This window comes from Triticum aestivum, chromosome 2B, assembly GCF_018294505.1.
Source record: "Triticum aestivum cultivar Chinese Spring chromosome 2B, IWGSC CS RefSeq v2.1, whole genome shotgun sequence".
Taxonomy (NCBI): domain Eukaryota; kingdom Viridiplantae; phylum Streptophyta; class Magnoliopsida; order Poales; family Poaceae; genus Triticum; species Triticum aestivum.
The window spans coordinates 528,733,146-528,741,408 of record NC_057798.1 but is presented as its reverse complement, the minus strand read 5'-3'; the positions used below and the strand labels follow the sequence as shown (position 1 = coordinate 528,741,408).

The following is an 8,263-nucleotide window of genomic DNA, read 5'->3' as shown; positions in this document are numbered from 1 at the left end:
ATAAAAGTGTGATGATATTCATTATTAGAGCATTGTCCCAAGTGAGGAAAGGATGATGAAGACTATGATTCCCCCACAAGTCGGGATGAGACTTCAGACTTTATAAAAAAAAGGAGGCCAAAGAAGCCCACATAAAAAAAAGAGGCCAAAGAAGCCCACCAAATAAAAAAAATGAGAGAAAAAGAGAGAAGGGACAATGCTACTATCTCTTTTTTCACACTTGTGCTTCAAAATAGCACCATGATCTTCATGATAGAGAGTCTCCTATGTTGTCACTTTCATATACTAGTGAGAATTTTTCATTATAGAACTTGGCTTGTATATTCCAATGACGGGCTTCCTCAAAATGCCCTAGGTCTTCGTGAGCAAGAAGTTGGATGCACAACCACTTAGTTTTCTTTGTTGAGCTTTCATACATTTATAGCTCTAGTGCATCCGTTGCATGACAATCCCTACTCACTCACATTTATATCTATTAACTAGATAACCAGTTGCGCCAAATGGCGCAGAGACCCGTTTAAAACCATGTTCGTGTTGAAAATATTTGCATTTTTTCAATAACTGTATATTTGAGTACATTTGATAAGAACTTATACCCCTATATATAAAGGAAATTAAATGCAAATATTTTCTTATTAGGTAATAATGCCACAAATTAGATCATCGGTAGGTAAAGATAGTTGAGCCTGCAATTAGGAACTCCGAGTAGCTGTAAACTTGCATTAAAAAAAAGTAAACACAAGTGACACAATAAAATGTACACGAACTCGTGAACATTGTGTACAAGAAAAGTTAATAGAAATAGTGGTCAATTACATCATATAATTTGGTTCTATACTCTTGTGTATATATCCTGAATGCTACCCCTTTGTGATCAACTCTTTGTCCTTCAAATCGAATGGCACAACTACTGCCACTTGTGGAAAAAGAAAGGGGGACTCTGTAAATACCCATAAATGTAAACTTATAATTGCAAAAAAAATGCCACAAGCACCATATATAAGGATATATTACAAAATACAATGCAGTTCATAGGCTCATTCCTCAGTTGACATTCTGGACATCAAATCAAAATTATGAGGTATTGTTGTGAACTGCAAAACTTCTAAACCAGGTGCTAGCCTCAGAACATCCTTCAGTATGTACCTACCACAAATTATAGTCAGATTAATAAAATACATATCCCTTTCTAGAAGCGAAAAGATACTACCATCTAAAATAGAGAAACTTGGCGGCACGCAGCATAAAGAAGATATTACTCATGCTCGCTTGAGACAAGGAATATACCTAAAGAATTTTCCAAACCCTAAGAACGAACTACAATAAATAGCCAAGAAAAATCCAATATTCTACATATGCTGGACACATGGATGTTACTACAAAAAGGGAAAGCGTCAACAAGCATAAGTATCTCATTTTTAGCTACCAATATTAGCAAATATTCTGTTATGGGAAACTATTTAATGGTAGAAACTCTGAAAGACGCAAATAGTCATTCTTCACATCATCATCTTGCTGGTGACCAAATAAACACTATTGTTTCATTATCTCATGACAAGCTATATCAAACGCATTGCCTCCTTTCACTATGGCAAACGATCTTACTATCAATGGACATGTTCTGGGGAAAAGTTTTCTTAGTTCTCACAAATCTGCACATGTTCTCGCAAACTGTATCTAACATGTGCAGGTTTTAGAGAACTAAACAAGCTTTGTACAGAACACACGCACGCCGCGGTCAGCGCGGGATGAGCCACGCGATGCGCTAGGAGTGGGCACACGAGAACTTCGAACCCAGCCAATGGAAGAACCCGGCGAGCCCACCAGTCATCGTAGCCCACACTCGATTCCCTCGGTCAAAACATGCAGCAAAAAAGGGGCGGCCGACAGGCCGCGTTGACCCGACCAGGAGAGATCAAACGGCCAGAACGACGTGAAATCGCTCGATCGCTCGGGAGGGCGGGTCATCCCATGGCTGTATTTCAGAAAGCCTAAGACTGTCAAAAATTTGAACCTAGTCCAAGCACTTCCTAAAATACCTTGTTATGTTCTCCATGAGTGCACTCATTAATCTGTCAGTTTGTGTCATAAAGAGCATCTGCGAGACAATTTTTACTGTGCAGCAGCTAGTGTTATGTAAAAAGGGGTGGAATCATCAGTTGAAGATAGCTCTCTCCTCATTCAGTTGGTGGTGCACTTCCATAAAGTTTATTAGTAGAGATATTACAGTTTTTGATGATAACATTCTTATATATATAAAACAAAGACAATGCCCAAGTACTGATTTATGAGTGCGAAACCACAATACATGTGAGCGAGCATGCTGTCTTTATCAACGAGTAGTTCGATTTTCTCACCACAATCTAGTACCTGATGCACCACTGGTTAGATTAAATACTGTTAGGGGGAAAACATACTGAAGCTTCAGACATATCCCCATAGAGATAGTATTAGACGATCTAGGTTTTTTTTACGGGCGGTCACAGACCGAGTTGACGAGCACTCCGCTGCCGCATGGACCAATGATTTTATGGGCCCAATGGCAGCCACCCGGTAAAGCAGCCAAAGTTGTAACAAAAGATAGAAGTGAATGGTAAAATTCGAGGCTGAAAAACGATTAAAGAAGCTAATCGAACAGCCAGCGATCGTGCGCGCGCGAAGGCCCCTAGAACGGCGGGTTGCCCACCAGCGTTTATATGTTCGATGAAACTCATGGATCTCCGTAACTACAGGTTTACGAATAACAAAATCAATGAAGAAGCTTATTGTATAAGCCTACTAAATTTGCCAACAGTATGTAACCAAAAGTAGTTATCTGCACAAAACAGGGCTGCATACTTTCTCCAGGTCTAGTTTTCGCAAATAAGTTCCTACTGGATACAGCTACTAACTGAAGTAAAATCAAGCATGTATGCGCTCTGACTATCACAACTTCCAGTAAACTAAGTAACTAACTATATTGAGCAAAATGTATAATGCTCCACATTAGGTAGGGAGACGAACACAAGTAGCAGAGTATATGCACCTTGAACATGTTGATGTTTGCTTTGGTCTCCCCCTCAAGGCCAGCCCACAAACAGAAGCAATAACCCTCTATGCCTCCTCCATGTCAATATGAACCGGCCCTATAAGGCAGAGATTTTCGTAAACTAGAAGAATAAACATCATTAAACTGTCTTCAGGAGTAAAAGCATATATATATAAACTGAGCTGATCTGTAGGCCCTACAAGAACTACCAGGAATGACACGAGAACAGTATGGTATAGAAACAGAAGACCTGGGCAAGAACCAAGTAATGGAAAAATTACAAACCTATATTATACATACTATTACAGTTCGATATGAAGATTCTCAAGAGAAATGTGTAAACTAAAACACTAAAAAGAATCATAGCCAATTCAAAAATGACTGCATACACATATATAGATTTTCAGGAGAAATGTGTAAACTAAAACACCTAACAAATATTTGAATCGTGTATATGCAAAGCACATTGCTAGCATGACCCACCATGCAAACAATCATCATAAATACTTGTGAATCTGTTTCAGACCATACCAACAGAACTGGATAGCAAGATGATCAGGGTAAACAAATTACCTACGGAACCATGTATGCTTGTGCAGCTAATCAGACATCTCTCTAAAATAGATCAGTGAAGATAATTTGCTCACAGAATCATATATGCTTATGCAACTAATGAAGCATCAGTATAAACAGTTACAACAAATTAGTCCCAAAAGATCAACACTGGAGCACACACAAGAGACATTAGTTCACATCAAAATACATATTCCAAGGCATCAGCAATACAACCCACCTGAAGTTTAGAGGCAGTATCCACGACAAAAGCAGACAAGATCGACAAGAACACCAAATTCCTAATTACAGCTAGAACAGTCCGTCGTAATGTGAATAACACGCATAGGTCAGTCATAAAAAGAGTAGTCCACTTTTTACTACCACTGTGGGCTAGCTCTGTTGTCCAAATGGAAAATTTGAACCGTGCATACCACAGAATGATTTGAGAAATCAAACCATGCAATACATAATCATTCGATTGCTAGGGAACAATTTCTGAGAAGTCAAGATAAAAGTTATTGACAGCTATACCTGAATACATCAGTTAAGCCTATCAGTGTTATCAGTACAACACAGTTAGTGGCAGCAAGATAATCAAGATAATTAGAAGTTTCGTCCATAATGTTAATAACTGCCAAGCACTGATGTATATCTCCATGTAATCACATGATTCTGATGGTAAGTGTAGCGTGAGAAATGAACATGTCAAGCAAGGCTAGTGACAAGAAAGTGGATCCAGTAGTAACTTACTTCTCACACTCCGCAAGCCCATAAACCAACTTGAAGAGGGGTGTCCATCTTCTATCAGACTGACAGGCATAACTGAACGAGAACCAGTTTTTCCACAAGCAAGCTGAATAAGAACACATAATGCCATGTTAATGGAAGGAAATGAAAACACAGAATATAACAGACAACTGGATCGTGGTCAACAAAGGTGGCCTTGGTTACCATTATCTTCCACTACTTGGTTGCAGAACGAAAAAATTATCAGCTAAACTATCCGGCTCGGTGCAGAAGAAATACCATATATATTCAGTGCTAACATTGACTGAAAGTTCATAAAAGCAACTTCAGACTGAAAATCGTGACCGCCATCTCACTCCTTGCCTGCCCACCATCGTTGTTGATGCGGTCGTTGAAGCTTGCACATCTAGCGCCGATGCACGCTTGACGGGGGATGCAGGCTGCCGACGCTGGTTGTGGTGAGGGAGAGCAGACGTGTGCAATGCGCGAGAACATAGATGAAGGTTTGGAGAGGGGAAAATCGAGAGAATGAGAGATTGGGAGAGGGATCTCGCCGCCTCCAGCTAGAGCTCGCCGATGAGCGGTCCTTCGCCTCGAGCACCTTCATCCCATCTCTTCATTTTCCGACCTTCCTTGTCTCCGCCTCGAGCTCGAGCTCAAATCTGCCACCACCAGATCCGACCCCGTCACGCCCTCCTCCCTTGCCTGTCCCTCGAGCTCACCCTCTCCTTCTCCGCCACCTGGGTCGGTGAGCCCGGAGGAGAAGGCTCAACGAGAGAACGGGGATGGCTCGGTCGGGGTGGTGGTGGCAGCGAAAGAAAGGACGACGGCGATGCAGCAAGCATCCCGTGCTTCACTCGTGTCGAGGACGATGGTGACAGCGCCGAACGTCTTGTGCAGTCGTGCAGTCATCTCCTTGAGATGGAGGAGGTGGAGCTCGAGCTGGTCGTGTTGTGGAGGGAGAGGCGGCGTAGCAGCCGGAGCAGAGGAGGGATGAGGAGAACCGAGGGACGAGCGAGCGGGGAACGAAGTGCAAGGAGGCCTAGGGTTGTGTGGCGGCTGGTGCGGGAGTGAGACGAGAGGACGGGGGATTGGGTGCGGAGCGCGCGGTGCGAATTAGGCAAAACGCCCTGCACGCGAAAACAGGCAACCCAGCCAACCAGCGCGCCGTGCGAGCCTACCCGTCATTGGACAATGAAAACGAATGCGAGGTGAAAATTAGTTTTAACCGGTGTGAAGATCCGATGGCTCAAACGCGCCAGAATGCAGATCCGACGGCCAACGAAGCTTCAAATCGGGGGAGCCTTCTAGGAGCGAGTTGGCTAGCCTCATTATTGTTTTAAATGGTCATCTCCATAGCCCGTTGATACGCCTAGTTGATGTGAGAGTATCTTCTCCTTTTTTGTCTTCACAACCACCATATACCACATATAGTGTTATGTCCATGGCTTGCGCTCATGTATTGCGTAAGAGTTGAAAAAGCTGAAGCGCATTAAAAGGTATGAACCAATTGCTTGGCTGAAATCGGGGTTGTGCATGATGGGGGTATTTTGTGTAATGAAAATGAAGCATGGCCTAACTATATGATTTTGTAAGGATAAGTTTTCTTTGGCTATGCTATTTTGATAAGACATGATTATTTGTTAGTATTCTTCGGGTATTACTATTTTTATGTTTTATAAGCTTTTGTCTTGAATCATTTGGATCTGAACATTCATGCCACAATAAAGAAAATTACATTGAGAATTATGCTAGGTAGCATTCCACGTCAAAAATTTTGTTTTTATCATTTACCTACTCGAGGACGAGAAGGAATTAAGCTCGGGGATGCTTGATACGTCTCCAACGTATCTATAATTTTTGATTGTTCCATGCTATTATATTACTCGTTTTGGATGTTTATGGGCTTTACTCTACACTTTTATATCATTTTTGGGACTAACCTACTAACCGGAGGGCCAACCCGAATTGCTGTTTTTTTTTTGCCTATTTCAGTGTTTCGAAGGAAAGGGATATCAAACGGAGTCCAAACGGAATGAAACCTTCGGGAGCGATCTTTTTGGAACAAACGCAATCCAGGGGACTTGGAGTGGACGTCAAGCAACAGAGGAGGTGGCCACGAGGGTGCCCGGCGCGCCCCTGGGGGTGGGCGCACCCCCACCGTCGTGGCCCCCTCGAGCGTCCACCGACCTACTTCCTCCTCCTATATATATCCACGTACCCCGAAAACATCCAGGAGCACCACGAAAAACTATTTCCACCGTCGCAACCTTCTGTATCCGTGAGATCCCATCTTGGAGCCTTCGCCGGCGCTCCGCCAGAGGGGAAATCGACCACGGAGGGCCTCTACATCATCTCCAAGGCCTCTCAGATGAGTTGTGAGTAGTTTACCACGGACCTTCAGGTTCATAGTTATTAGCTAGATGGCTTCTTCTCTCTCTTTGAATCTCAATACAAAGTTCTCCTTGATCTTCTTGGAGATCTATTCGATGTAACTCTTTTTGCGGTGTGTTTATCGAGATCCGATGAATTGTGGGTTTATGATCAAGTTTATCTATGAGAAATATTTGAATCTCCTCTGAATTCTTTTATGTGTGATTAAGTTATCTTTGCAAGTCTCTTTGAATTATCAGTTTGGTTTGGACTACTAGATTGATCTTTCTTGCAATGGGAGAAGTTCTTAGCTTTGGGTTCAATCTTGCGGTGTCCTTTCCCAGTGACAGCAGTGGCAGCAAGGCACATATTGTATTGTTGCCATCGAGGATAAAAAGATGGGGTTTACATCATATTGCATGAGTTTATCCCTCTACATCATGTCATCTTTCTTAATGCGTTACTATGTTCTTCATGAACTTAATACTCTAGATGCAGGCAGGAGTCGGTCGATGTGTGGAGTAATAGTAGTAGATGCAGAATCGTTTCGATCTACTTGTCACGGACATGATGCCTATATACATGATCATGCCTAGATAATCTCATAACTATTCACTTTTCTATCAATTGCTCGACAGTAATTTGTTCACCCACCGTAATACTTATGCTATCTTGAGAGAAGCCACTAGTGAAACCTATGGCTCCCGGGTCTATATTTTATCATATAAGTTTTCCATGTATCTTTTATTTGCATCTTTTACTTTCCAATCTATATCATAAAAATACCAAAAATATTTATCTTATCATATTATCTCTATCAGATCTCACTTTCGCAAGTGGACGTGAAGTGATTGACAACCCCTTTATTGTGTTGGTTGCGAGGTTCTTGTTTGTTTGTGTAGGTGCGTGGGACTTTTGAGGAGCCTCCTACTGGATTGATACCTTGGTTCTCAAAAACTGAGGAAAATATTTACGCTACTTTGCTGCATCACCCTTTCCTCTTCAAGGAAAACCAACGCAAGCTCAAGACGTAGAAGTGGGCGCGCCCCCCACCCTCGTGGGCCCCTCGAACATCAACCACCTACCTCCTTCCCCTATATATACTCCCGTACCCTGAAAACATCAGAGAGCACCACGAAAACCTAATTCCACCACTGCAACCTTCTGTATCTGCAAGATCCCATCTTGGAGCCTTCACCGGTGCTCCGCCGGAGGGGGAATCGACCATGGAGGGCCTCTACATCATCTCCAAGGGCTCTCTGATGAGTTGTGAGTAGTTTACCACAGACCTTCGGGTCCATAGTTATTAGCTAGATGGCTTCTTCTCTCTCTTTGAATCTCAATACCAAGTTCTCCTCGATCTTCTTGGAGATCTATTAGATGTAAATCTTTTTGCGGTGTGTTTGTCAAGATTCAATGAATTGTGGGTTTATGATCAAGTTTATCTATGAGAAATATTTGAATCTCCTTTGAATTCTTTTATGTGTGATTAAGTTATCTTTGCAAGTCTCTTCGAATTATCAGTTTGGTTTGGCCTACTAGATTGATCTTTCTTGCAAT

General features: G+C 42.3%; 1 long non-coding RNA gene across 2 annotated transcripts; it reads right to left on the bottom strand.

Annotated features, from left to right (window-relative positions):
- Window positions 1-779: 779 nt before the first annotated feature.
- Window positions 780-5,435, bottom strand: LOC123045843 (uncharacterized). 2 transcript variants are annotated; one of them, XR_006421624.1, is made up of 4 exons: window positions 4,610-5,435; window positions 4,334-4,436; window positions 3,026-3,125; window positions 780-1,146 (listed from the first exon to the last, which is right to left on the bottom strand). It is a non-coding gene; the product is annotated as an uncharacterized lncRNA (long non-coding RNA). The 2 variants fall into 2 exon arrangements; XR_006421623.1 differs by having other exon boundaries at window positions 4,334-5,432.
- Between the last annotated feature and the right edge of the window lie 2,828 nt (window positions 5,436-8,263).